The sequence below is a fragment of the Sander lucioperca genome, chromosome 3 (genome assembly GCF_008315115.2).
Source record: "Sander lucioperca isolate FBNREF2018 chromosome 3, SLUC_FBN_1.2, whole genome shotgun sequence".
NCBI lineage: Eukaryota > Metazoa > Chordata > Actinopteri > Perciformes > Percidae > Sander > Sander lucioperca.
Genome location: NC_050175.1, coordinates 2,967,134 through 2,980,756, shown reverse-complemented (window position 1 = coordinate 2,980,756; position 13,623 = coordinate 2,967,134). Strand labels below are relative to the sequence as shown.

At 39.7% G+C, this 13,623-nt stretch overlaps 2 long non-coding RNA genes across 2 annotated transcripts; both read left to right on the top strand.

The window, feature by feature from the left end:
• Window positions 1-2,652: 2,652 nt before the first annotated feature.
• On the top strand, window positions 2,653-10,426 carry LOC118494785. The gene is made up of 2 exons (XR_004896974.1): window positions 2,653-2,800; window positions 10,201-10,426. It is a non-coding gene; the product is annotated as an uncharacterized LOC118494785 (long non-coding RNA).
• On the top strand, window positions 8,621-9,107 carry LOC118494786. Its single transcript, XR_004896975.1, has 2 exons — window positions 8,621-8,731; window positions 9,041-9,107. It is a non-coding gene; the product is annotated as an uncharacterized LOC118494786 (long non-coding RNA).
• Window positions 10,427-13,623: the final 3,197 nt, after the last annotated feature.

Sequence of the window (13,623 nt, the reverse complement as noted above, 5' to 3'; positions counted from 1 at the left end):
GTTGCTCAGTGGCACCATTAAGGCATTATGGTGTCAAATAGTGATGGTCAAATGAAGCTTTGCGAACCACTGTCTTTATTTTCTGAGCTCACTAGATGGCGCTCTCTGTTCAAAGAAAAAGGTTAAAAGAATGGCAATTCAGTATGTTCCCAACCCTTTGTTGAACAGAGAGCGCCATCTAGTGATCTCAGAAAATAAAGACAGTGGTTTGCGAAGCTTCATTTGACCATCACTAGTGTCAAAAATTACCCAGATGATCGGCACAGCTTCTGTAATGTCGGTCACGCTATTGTACCCAATGGATAAAATTCTGATAGTGAAACGAGTCATTTTGCGGGGCTTGTGACACTCAAAAGAAATGATCGACTGATTTACAGATGTCTTTTTTGCCATGAAAATCTATGGGAAAAATTATTTTTGTGCCAGAAGACATCACGTGAAGGCCCAGGAGTTGCAATTCCACTGTTTGACCACTAAGTTCAATTTGCTTCAAAGCCCGGTGCACTTCCTGGGAGCCTGGTCTAAATGGGACGCACTGGACAGAGCAACTGCTCAACTGTCATAGCGCTGTAAGATGACATAGGATAAAGAGCGACAATAGTAGGGAAGTATTTTTTTTTTTTTTATTCGTACATTTTAGGCCTTTATTACATAGGACAGCTGAAGACAAGAGGGAGAGAGAGGGGGAATGACATGCAGCAAAGGTGCAGGTTGGAATTGAACCTGCTGCAGCAAGGACAGACCCTCTGCACATTGGGCGCACGCTGAACCAGGTGAGCTACACTGTAAAACCTAACAGCCCATCTTAATAAAAGAAGTAATTTAACATAACTTAAACCTCCCAAGAAGTTGGAGTGACTCATTCACATGAATTTAACCTAACTCAAAAATGAATTGTTGAAGTAATACGTGAGTTGTTTTGAGTACACTTATATGTGTGGGAAAGTTTAAGTATTGGTAATATGATTCCAGTTTGTTCAATTGACTTATTATTATTAAGTCCTGGTTTTTCAATTTTGATGTTTAAAAAATCATCATATTGTACCCAAGCAAAATAAAGAATGCAAATAATAATACCAATAATTCTTAATCCCCAAAGAATAAAGATTTAATGTTGGTCATAGTCATATAAAAACTATTTTGATAAGTGTAAGTACTTACAAGTAAAAATAATCATTTTATGTTACAGCTTCTCAAATGTGTTGCTTTTCCTTGTCTAAATGTGAATTTAATATTTGTTTGGTTTTGTACTGTTTATTGGACTATCACTTTGGACTCTAGGAAACGTTATAATGATTTAGACCTGAAAATAAAAATAGTCCTTAGTTGCAGACTTAGGCTGAATCCCATTTCTCTATTACCATACCCCTTAGCCCTTGGCCCTAGAAAAACGAGGGGTAAGGGGTAGGGGTGAAAACATACCCCTATGAAATGGGATGCCACTTGGTTACATCATCATACATACTTAGGTCTGTTTGCAATACATATTTGTATACACACTGCATGGTGTGTTGTATCTGTTTCAGTTATCACTGTTTTGAATGTCATTGATGTTCAGAAACACTTTCTTTGTTAACAAAAAGCTGTCATTATTGCCCAATAAAGTAAACATTACAGGCAAAAACATTATATAAAAATATGTTATATTACAGAACCATTATCAACTATTAGAACCATAACTTACATGTCACACATATATAAAGAGGGCACTCAAATGTATAAAACTCAAAAAAGACACGCAAGACCACAAACAAACAAAAAACTACAGCTATTCTGAAATTCCAGACCCCAGTCTGCTGCCTGTTGGCCAGTAACCTTTCCCCTCATACCCCATTTCTTTCATTAGTGTCCTGTATCATAACCAACAACAATATACAGGTGCATGAACAGGAATGAATTACACATGTTTACAATAATACAGTACCAATACAATAATGAATGGCTACAACATGAACGCAGAACCTTCTGCTCGTTTTCAGAAAGTGGATCAGCTGCTGGGTTTCCTCCGGCGTCCCTGTGTGATACAGGACGGTAGTGTACACTGATATCAAACGAAATTTGCTGCTAATGGAGTTTAGTTAACACTGTAGACATGCATGGAGTCCATTCAAGGCAGAGAAATGCGGGACTGTTGTGCAAATAAACAATGTAGCTAACGTTAACTTTAGCGTTAGCATTAGCATAACAAGCTAGCGATTTTTAAAAACGTTTCAATTACAAATATGGTTGCAAATATATATGTACAGGACTGTGTAGAGCACAAAACAAGACCGTCATATTTTTTAAATCAATTCTTTAAGCCGAAAATACTTACATTTATGGATCTCTCTGGTCGACCTGGCAGCCATGTTTCCTGTTGCGCAATGAATCAGGATAGCCCTTGCTGTTCCAAGTGAGCTTGCGTTCTTACTTGGTCGGAAGGGACATCTGGCCCTTCCCCTTTGCCCTATCCCTCGATTAAGACGAGTATTGGGACAGCACTAGCTCTCACGTGAACACGCACAACAAGGGTTAAGGGGAAGGGATAAGGGGAGGATTGGGATTCAGCCTAAAACTCCCTGTTTGGGAATTCTGCTCAGTGAACAGTTAATCTGGACCTCGTTGTCTTTGAGCACGCAGCGCCAATAAGGTCCCGCAGGACTGGACAGAAAAGACATGACAGGTTCCACCTGTTTGCACACGGCACTGGAATAACGGCGAAGCTCAGAACGACCCCCGGCACTGCTGCTGTGTGTGTTTCTTGCTGCTGACATAATTTATTTGCTGCAGGACACCGCTACATTTTTGTCTTCCACGTGAGGTAATGTTGTTCTGTTATTTTATTAATTTAATTTTAATAATTTGTCATGCTGTTTGAATTGTAACGTTACTAAGTTAGCTAACTTGCCGAGTTGTGCAAACGTGCACTAGGTTGCACCAATTACTGCTTTAATGGTTCAGAAAAAACTTTTACTTGAAAAACTGTTACTTGAATGTCGCTTTCAAACTCGTTCATCGATTCGACGGAAGTGGCCATATTATGCTCATTTTCAGGTTCATAATTGTAATTTGAGATTGTATCAGAATAGGTCTACATGGTTTAATTTTCAAAAAACATCATATTTTTGTTGTACTGCCCGTTGCTGCAGATCCTCTTTTCACCCTGTGTCAGGTCTCTGTCTTAGTTACAGAGTGAGACCTCTCAACTTCTGTAACATCTTTGTTGGCAGTCGCACATGCGCAGTAGCGAAGGGGGTAAGCCTCTCCCCGCAACGCGTAGCTCCTATGGCACCATTTTGATGCTAACAAGCCCTCACCCACCGTTAGCATTCCATTGACTGCCATTCATTTTGACATCACTTTGACAGCGAATAACTTTACATCTGAAGCGTTTAAAGACTTTATTTGTCCATTGTTTATTTCTAAAGAAACACGACAATGTATAAAAGGCTCCATTACCTTGTATCTCACGTTATGGCTCCGTAGCAGACGTTTTTGTAAAAAATAGGCTAACGATTGTATCATAACCACGTGACTTACTGTTGCATAGTAGAGGAATTACGGTATAGTACAGGAGAAGCTCGCAGGCAGTTTCGACTTACATTAGCTGTTTAAGTTTAATTACTAATGTTAACTAACATTTTGGTTAGCAATAATTTGCCTGTGCCTATGTTATCTCCTTACATATACCTACCCTCTCCGTCTCTGTAAGATTCGGAATGATTGAGATTTCTCTTGGCACAGCTACCAGAAGACTTACAACTTTCAGACAGGTTGCTCACGTCACATCTACGTCTTCGAGCTCAGTTGGAGGCTGCACAGTAACGCTCAGCCATCACCAGAAAAGTGCTTCTAATATCCTTCACTGGTCTCCCTCCAGAGCAACGGGATCTGTTGGTTCATTTTCTTTAACTGTCTATGGCAGTAGCTAGGTAAGCTCACAATTGCTAGCTAGCTGTTTCTCCAACTTCGGCCTGTACAAGGCAGGATTAGACGGGAGACTTCTTCTAAACGAGGGTGCTCTTCCAACTTTGCGTGAAATACCTGCAGAACAGGGACATGTAAGTAGTTCTATACAATTTATTTTGTAGATTAGGGTGAGGGGCCCCCTAACCCCCTCGTTTCGACGTAGAAAGCCGTGCAGATTTTGAACAGCTCACCCAGAGACTGAAGACAGGACACATTCAGAAACGCATATCTCACTCAAAACAGCATGGATGTTTTTTTTTTCAAAGTTGGTATGCGTGTGGAAGCACCAGAGACACAACGTAACACCCCAAATCCCAGAAAAAGTGATTTTTTTCATAATATGGGCACTTTAATTTGGCTAAGTAACATTAACGTTAGTTTGTGAAAGTTTTTAAGTTAATGTTAGCAAACTATGTTGGCTCGCTAGCTAATATGCCCATGCCTTTTTTTTCTTTCTGTTAGCAAAGTAACGTTAAGTAAGTTAAGGCTATCTTAAACGTAACGTTAACTGATGTTACATTAATATAAAAATCGCACAACAAGGAAATGACCTAGCTAACTGTTAAACTATGTAGAGAGAGAATGTGCATGAAAATATGTTAATTTTTATATGGTAACGTCAACTTTACATGTGAACTGATGCTGGCTACAGCTTAGACTGGGCTCGAAACTGATTGTTGTATTTGTATTTTTTTTTTTTTTTGACTGGTACAAATCATGTGGAAATGTAAATTGTGTGTTTTTTCTAGTGCCTTAAAAATACAGTTATTGAGACATTACAGACTCTATCATGGCCAGTATTCCACAATTTCACTTTTAGCTTGCATGTATAACAACTGCATGTGTACATTTAGCACTTATAACTCATTGAAGGTACATTTGTCAAGAGTACATTCTGAGAAAAGAGTGGTAGGTAGAGACAACAGTGATTTGACTATAAATCTGACATTTCATTGCCCTGTGTGTGATTTTAAATAGCCATTTGTTAAGAGGGACATGTTTATTCATTTAAGGGGGCATCTAAGACAAAGAAACAGTGCCATGTTCATTTAGGGTTTACTCAACATACAATGCACACAAGTGCAGAGAACACCAACATGCATCAGACTATGATGTGGCAGTCGTAGTGCAAAATGTCTCGAATGTTTCCCGGGATAGTGACATGGAACATGATCCAGTAGAGCTTTCAGATGAAAGTAGCAGGCAGTAGTGATGAGGGATTAACAGAGCAGTTACAGTACAATCTGGCTGCCTTCTTCTTGAAAATGCAGACTATTCTCCATGTATCCACGAGGAATCATTGAGCATTTTGATCAATTGTTTTCACTGTCAGAACCAGTTTTCAGAGAATCTCTAAATCAAAATACTGGAAAAACATAACTCCCCCTTTACTAAGGTGACCAGATTTCTGAGACAAAATCCGGGGACATTTTCAGCTCAGAAGCGTAAATACCTCCAAAACAGGTAATGTTTTTATCTTTGTAAAACTTAAAACGGGGACACTGCCCCAGGGGCGTCACTAGACCTAGAGCTGCACTGGGCCACAAGCCCCCCTAGGGGGGTCCATGGGCATGCTCCCCTGTAAGAAAATTTTGTCTATTTTAACGTTTAAATGCATCAATCTGGTGCACTTTGAAAAGAAATTCAGAGGTTAGACTTGATTATTCTTATCTATGGATTGAAATATTTGTGCTGTAGCCTGAACTATTTTGCACTTCAGAATTTATAACCATGCACACACAGATGGAATAGTTCTTTCTTCATGTCACTAGGAAGCATACCAGTAGAAATATATATTCATATTTGTAAGTGGGATATATATATATATAAGTAAGTGGGATTGTCTGGAATCTGGCAATATAATAACCATTATGGTGGGATACACTGGCTAAGCAATTAAGAAAAATGTCTGTGCTGACATAAATAGTTTACATGAGAATACATTATAATTTTGGCCCTTTGGCTGAGTCTCTATCTGTCAGAGGGAGAGCAGGAGTGCGTTTGTGAAGAAGTTGGTAATTTCATGGTGCAGATTAACACTTTTGCATGCACTATATCCGTGTCACATTCTCATTAGGGGCTGAGCCCCCCTGAAGGTCTGACCCTAGAATCGCCCCTGCTGCTACTTTATACTTACTCCACTACACCTCAGAGGGAAATGTTTACTGCACTGCATTTATCTGACAGCTTTTGCTTTATTGCTTCACACTGGGATTGTTTCTGCAACAGCTCATTGAGTGTCGGATACAATTAAAACTATTGAGGAAATATTTTCCTTTGACATTGGTCCAGTATTAAACGAGATTTCTGCAGTCGGCAACGGTGAAACAAGCTACAATGTAAGTTAATAGGACGTCAATTGTCCAGCTTGTATTTCCGTTCATAAAAGTGCTTGTTTTGCCACTGACAGGCTCAGATTAATATTCTAAGTGTCTGACAACATTATGGAAAGGATTTCTAAGGAGGTCGATCTTTCTGTTAAAGAGTAAGATCCTTTTTTAAAATATATAAAGTCAAATTGCGTTCGCTAAACCCACCAGACTCCATGTAAATAAACAGTAATTTTAGCATCGTAAAATGGGCATTGTAGAACATCTCTGATCTCTGAGGCTTGCTCTGGCTGTCTTGAGCCTGTGCGTGTAGGGTGCACGGCTATTTCATTCCAATTTCGGGTCTGTCAGTCACAGTGAAAACCGGGGACATTTCCGGGGACAGCTCCAGCCGGGGACAGGTCACAGAAACCGGGGACGTCTGGTCACCCTACTACTGACACACTTGTAAGTGAGATTGTCCAGGCAGTTTCAGAGAGTAATATTTTGTATAAATCTGTTACCTCTGAAGGACCACTGTCAACAGCAAAGAGGAGAAAGTCATATTATGAGGATAAGTTTCTATTTGCCAAGCCTGTAGAGTACCTTATTGAGTCGTCACAGCGTACATTTATGTATGTGCCCATTCTCACATCTTTGCAGTTGAAAAAAACAGATGTACTTGAGAAAGTCCAAGAAACCACCTCACAGTTGCCTGGACAGTATTCGTCATACTGTAATGGCTCCTGCTTCCAGGAAAATAAACTTCTCTCAGATGAGGGTAAGAAATTGTCCTATAATTCTTTATGTTGATGATTTTGAAATTGCAAACCCTCTAGGAACATCAAAAAAAAATACACAAAGTATGTGCAGTTTATTGGATATTAGCTAACCTGCCAGTAAAGTATCGCTCAGCACTCCACTCTACTCAGCTGGCTCTTTTGTGCAACTCAAATGATGTACGGCAGTTTGGATATGAAAAGGTATTTTCGCCTCTCTTGAGTGACCTAAAAACTCTTGAAAAAGAGGGTGTTTACATTGAGACATTTGGTCACTGTCTCAAAGGCACAGTGTACTCTGTTGCGGCTGATAACCTTGCTGCCCATGGGCTAGCTGGTTTCAGTGAGAGTTTCAGGGCTACATATTTTTGCAGATGTTGTCTTGCCACCCAGACAGATATGCAAACATCAAATGCAGTCACTGGTAGTTTTGAAGTGAGAACCAAAAATCTGCATGATAACATTGTTCAAGAAATGCAGAACAATGACAATGAAGAGAACTACGGTGTAAAACAGAGTTGTGTTCTCTCTGACCATCTCTCTTATTTCCATCCTGTCACAGGATTTCCACCTGACATCCTTCATGACCTGTTTGAAGGTGTGGTTCCTGTCGAGTTGGCACATTCTTTGAAGGGTTTGATTGCAAGGAAGTATTTCACTTTGGAAGAGCTGAATAGGGCAATACTGTCATTTCCCTCCCAACGTTCTGATAAGGTTAACCGCCCTCACCCGATTCTTCAAAGTTTTGCCACTCGAGGAACAATTGGTGGGAATGGGCATGAGAACCACGCTCTGCTTAGACTGCTACCTGTTCTCATTGGCTCCAGAGTCCCTGAAGGGGACACATTCTGGGAGGTGCTAATGGAATTAACTTTCACAGATGATACCATTCAGTACATGGCCTGTAAGATTTCAGATCACAGGCAGCTTTCAGGAAGTACTCCCCAACTTACGATTACGGCCAAAGCATCATTACATTGAGCATTATCCTCATCTCATAAAGCGCTTTGGTCCTCTGGTGCATCTGTGGACAATGAGATTTGAGGGGAAGCACAAAGTTTTAAAGGCAGATGCTCGTGGCACTCATAACTAGAAAAATGTGTTGAAAACTTTGGCAGAGAGACACCAAAACATGATGGTATTCTATTTGTCATCACCAAGATTTTTCCAAGCCACCAGTACAGACTTCAAAAGTGGAGTCTGTCTATGTTGAGTCATTGCCTACTGATACACATGTGTTAATATCGAGCATCACAGACAGCAGCAGTGTATATGGCACAAAACAGGTAACCATTGAAGGCACAACTTTTGTGGCTGGCATGTTTGTTTGCACTGGGGCACATGCTGCCTTGCCTGTGTTTAAAGAGATCAGAAACATATTATCAGAAATGACATCTTCTTTCTACTGAAAGACTATGAGGTTGAGCATTTGCGGTCATATGAGCTAACAGATCATAAAAGCAAGGGCCATATGGTGAAATCTGCATGTCAGCTAACTGACCAAATGCCACAGTTTGCCTACAGGGTTTCAAGCAAGCTAATTCTCACAACTAAGCATTTCATTCCAGTGTCTTAGTAAGAGCAGCACATCCCCAGACTTCTTCTCAGGGACCTGAGGGAGGCTAAAGATCTGTCTGGACCGTCAATAAACACTAGTGATCACCTTAATGGACACACTGGACAACATAATTAAAGGTAATGTCTATTTTCCACTATGACCCATCTGTCATCACAAAGGTTAATACATGCAATGTAGTGGTTAATTGTCTCTGTGAGTACACTTTGGATATCCTAATTATACTATACTCTGTTTTAAAATGTTTAACCAATACTTGCTTTTAAAAGAATAGTTTGACATTTTGGGAGAGGCTGATGTTTAGATTGTTAACACTCTCTTGTCTGTATGGTTAATGAAGCTACAGATAGATAATGTGTTGGTTGACTAGGCAGCTAGTGAAAAACAGCGGCAGCACCTGGAGTAGCTCTGTCTGTTTTATGTTACAGGTTTCCCTAACACAGTGTAAATGGAAGCGACTGATGTCCAGAAACTAAGGGTCATCCTTGATGATGTCAACGCTGAGAGGCTTATTTTGCCCTCTGACTGTAAATGCCCTCATAGTTGAGATAAAAAATACGTTGAACCTTGCCTATGACCTTTGTCTTCAGTTTCAACACCCAGAATTTGACAATTCCTTATGCGATTTAGTTAACATTGAGGACCTACCATCCAAGGCAACCATTAAGATAGTTAGATTTGTTGAGCCAGATCTCAGTTCAACCAGCACAGACGATACAGTGTTACTGTCTGATAACACAGATTTACCAGAGCGTCTTTGCCGATGGCCAGAGATCTTTTTTATTCCAACATTCTCCAATGAGGTGGAGCATGCCAACAGGTTCTCACACTCATCTCGTAAAATATGGACGCTTGGTCAGGTGCCTTTGTCGTTCTTATTGACGCTAAAAGTCTCCTTTAGCGCTATAAGTAAACATGCTTGGTCGGGACTATTGCCGTCCCTTTTCACGCAGTTATGTTAAGGAAAAGGTCGTGGGTGGGCTTACGGTTCCGTGACACGCGGGAAGAACGGGATGGTTATGTTTAGGAAAGGGTCGTGGGTGGGCGTACGGTTCTGTGACACGCGGGAGGAAAATAAAAAGCGACTATAGCAAGCCTGACAAGCGGGATGCGAACCCCGCTCTCCTGGGTGAAAGTCCTGTGTTTGTTTGACCCATCCACCACCCCAACCAACCTCCATATGCGGAAATTCGCCCTTACATACTACTCGCTAAATCCTATCTAACTGCTGCTCTCCCCAGTGCGTTAGACAAATACGCTGACAGCCACTGTCCAAACGTCCTTATTTTACGAGTTCGGAATGAGAACGGGTTGAGCATGCTCTAAGAGAGGACAACTCTGCATTTGTCAAAGAGGGGAAAACTGTAAGCTTGACTAGGGATCAAAAACACAACATACTGGAAGGAATGGCTGCTGAAATATAGAAGCATAAAGCATATCCTAGTACTAAAAATATTGTCATGGCTGCAGAGGCTCTGGTGAGAAAACACCCCTGTCTTAAAGAAAAAGGTTCTAAAACAGGGTATGAGGGTTGGAAGAACAGCCTGCGCTTCAAGATGGGCAACTACAACAGGACCAAACTGAGCAGGGCTGGCATTAAGGATGTGGCTCTGAATGCGGGAAAGTGCAGCAGGACCTATCCAGAAGGTGCAGCATCCAGGGCCAACATCAAAAGACCCAGAAGAGGAGAAATAAACTTCCTGCCCAATTATCCCCAAGGAGAAACTAAGGACACACTGGAGAACCAGAGGCTTGAGATGGTGGAGCAGTTCAAGAAGACAGTGATTGATAGAGACATGATTATGATCCATCAACATATGCAGCGCACCTTTGCCCTCAGGCGTGAAGAAATTGTGAATTCAGCTCCTCCCATTGCTGAACTGAAAGACAGATGGCCTGCACTATTTTGTGAAGCCCAAGTGAGTAAAATCTTAAAAAGTTGACAAGACACATATTGTCAAAGTCATGATTGCAGCACTGTTTGATCTGGATAAAGAGCTTAAAAAGTATTAGTGTTAATATGGTTTGTCTATTTGTCTAAAGTTTCTTCCCTTACAGTCTTAAGTTTAAAGTTAATGAATGCTGCAAGTTGATTTTTTTTAAAGTTGTGCTTTTGTTTTTTATGCAGCTCTACAGTGAATTCCACAGGATCACCAATCAAAACCTACCGTATTCCTTCTTTAATGCACTTGACAAGTACACACCTCAGCTGTTGAAGCTCTACAAAAAGAGGAAGACTGGAAGTTTTGGCGAGAAGATGGAAGAAGTTTTGATGGCATATGAGGAACAGGTAAAAACATTTTTAAAGCATTTATGCATTACATTGATGTTGAATGTGAACAGAATTACAGACCCTAACATGCATACCTTGTCTTTGTTTGTGCAACAGAACAACATCACTGCAGCTCGAACAGCAGCCCTGGCCGGCGTACCACTGTACTTAAAGGAGGATTCATCAGAGGTCTTCAAAACCTGCAAGGTATTTTTGTATTCTCCTTTTCCTGTTTTCATAGCTCCATACCTTCATCTATTTTGCAAAGAGAAATCACTGAACATAAAAATTAGAAACTGCCTTCTGCTGCGTTGTGTACCCTGTTGGCTGCCTTTAGAGCAATTCTCAACATTACTTAATTTTTGCTGTGTAGTGCGACAGAGGGTCTTCCACTTAATTAAATGGTGCTTGTATTCATTCTGAAGTAGCCTTAAGTAAACAATAAGAATGAGATGGGACAAAATAATTAAATAGTTAAGTTTACTTTTTATGAGCCCTCTGGTTGTATTGTGGATTTCTCTTTTTTATTAAGGCTGGCCAGAGTTGTTCATCAACACTATATAATTTACAGTCAGGCAGAAATATACTTCTTCTAAATTCTATAAGGGACTGTGACAAAGGCCCTGTCACTTTTGGATGGCACATGGTAAACCTACTCAGGTCACCAAGAACCCAGACAATTAATTTGCAGTCACACGTTTATACATATCATTCAGTAAAACTGTTACCAAAAATACCACAGTACATTGGTTTAGTTTAGTCAGTTCAGTTTATTCATTTCTATTTTTCAACAAACTGTTACTTAACCATTACTTCGAACTCTTTCTCCTCTCCAGTCCCTGGGTCTGAACCAGAGCTGAGGCAAAGTGCTGAGGCAAAGTGCTGCTTCATATAGGGCCTACAGCAATCACACACAGGTGTGCTGATGGTGGAAGATACCATGTATCTGTGTCATAGGTGAGGGTAGATTTTCTAGTTGAAAATGTGTGTAAGTTTCGGTGTTCTCTAAAGTAAGATGAGTGGAAAATGATTGTTTTCAAGAGTTTATTTGTTTATTGTAGAAACTAGCAGTGAAATTCTAAATGTGTAAATGGTAACATATTTGAGAGCTAATTGAAACAATTAAGAGTTGGTTGGTCTAGTAGGAGGGGCTTAACATATATAAGCCTCTGGCCACCTAAGCAGGGGGGTTCAGTCTGAGGGTGACTACAATCCAGACAGGTGATGAGAATTTTGCTAGTGAAAACCTTGTGTAAAAAGATATTTTTTTTGTTTGTTTTTTTTTTGCAGTGGACGTCCTGCGCTTTTTTTACCACTTTTGTTTTTGTAAATAAAAGCACCTTCATGTTTTGCAACTTAAGCCATTGTGTTGGCGACTTTTTTTGTCCAGATTCCCAACGCTCTCTGTAACTCTGAGATTTTTTAAGACTATACTTTAAGTGGTGTTCAGGTCTCATCACGGACATAGACACATTTAACACATTATCTGGTCCCAAATTTGTAAAAGAAGTTAAAGGTTTATAAAATAACTGAACACCATAGACCTCCTATTCATCTCTCTTTGTGCCTTTCTAAACTCAGAAAGATTCTACATTAAGTCCAGATCAATGGGTTTTAAATGCTCAGGGTAGCCTTGATTATGTCTTGAAGCAGTTAGAAAAAGGAAACCTTATCTGTAAACTCATCACTTTATCAGATATCCTGAGCTAAACCTTGGTAACAAGTGAAGACCCAGACTAGAACTCTACCCTGATTATATGGGCAGGTAAATCGAGGGTATGAATCCACTTAAATAATGTGTAGTCTCAGTTTGTCATAAGATATTAGTAGTGAAACACCACATTGCTGAAAAGTAAAGGTGTTAACATGTTCTTTTGTTGAAGGTCAGTAGTGTTCTGAAAATTATCTTTTGGCTTGCATGCCAAAACTGTTTCTGTTTAGATTTCTATGTTGAAAAGGATACTTGTCACAATTGTACACAATTACAGCTGGGTTGGTTGGCTTTCTACTTAAGCTGTAGTGAGAAACATGGACACTAATTAATAATGTTGTAATGTTTTCAGTTTAAAGGTATTTTTGTGCCAGTACAAACCTTATGATCAATAATAGCATTCATTTATTTAATTTTGTTTTTATTGTTATTTGAGTGTTAATTTCATAGTGTTTCTGACAAACACTTTATTTCTTTTGAGAGCTGTGACATTGAAATGTTTCCTCAAATTAATTGAGTAGCCACAACCGAGTTTAAAATTGTTAGAACTAATACATAATCATTTGCTTTAGTGGAAATAAACTGAGTAAATAAAACTTAAGTGGTAACATTTGTACAAAGAAGATGGATTTAAGTTATTCTTACTTAAATCAGAAAAATTCTATTAAGACATTTTTAATAAGTTTAGAGAAATGCAACATTTGAGTGACAAATACTTGAAAGATTTAAGTTATATTAACTGAATGGAATACAACAAATTAAAACGTGGAAGTTTTCTGACATTTTAAAGTGTTGACATTTTCGTCACTGGAAGCAGGGGCAAGATATCGGTTTGTCATGGAACACTGTACCTCTATGAATCGTTCCGCTCCTCTGACTGGCATGTAATGTGCTTCTGGGATGACTCATTTATGTGTAACAGACATCCCTAATGCTAGATTAGAGAACCGTGCCTTATCTAAAAGAACTCAAATGGAATAAAAAGCCTTCAAGTTAAATCATTCTGTCCCTGCAGGATACCCATCAAA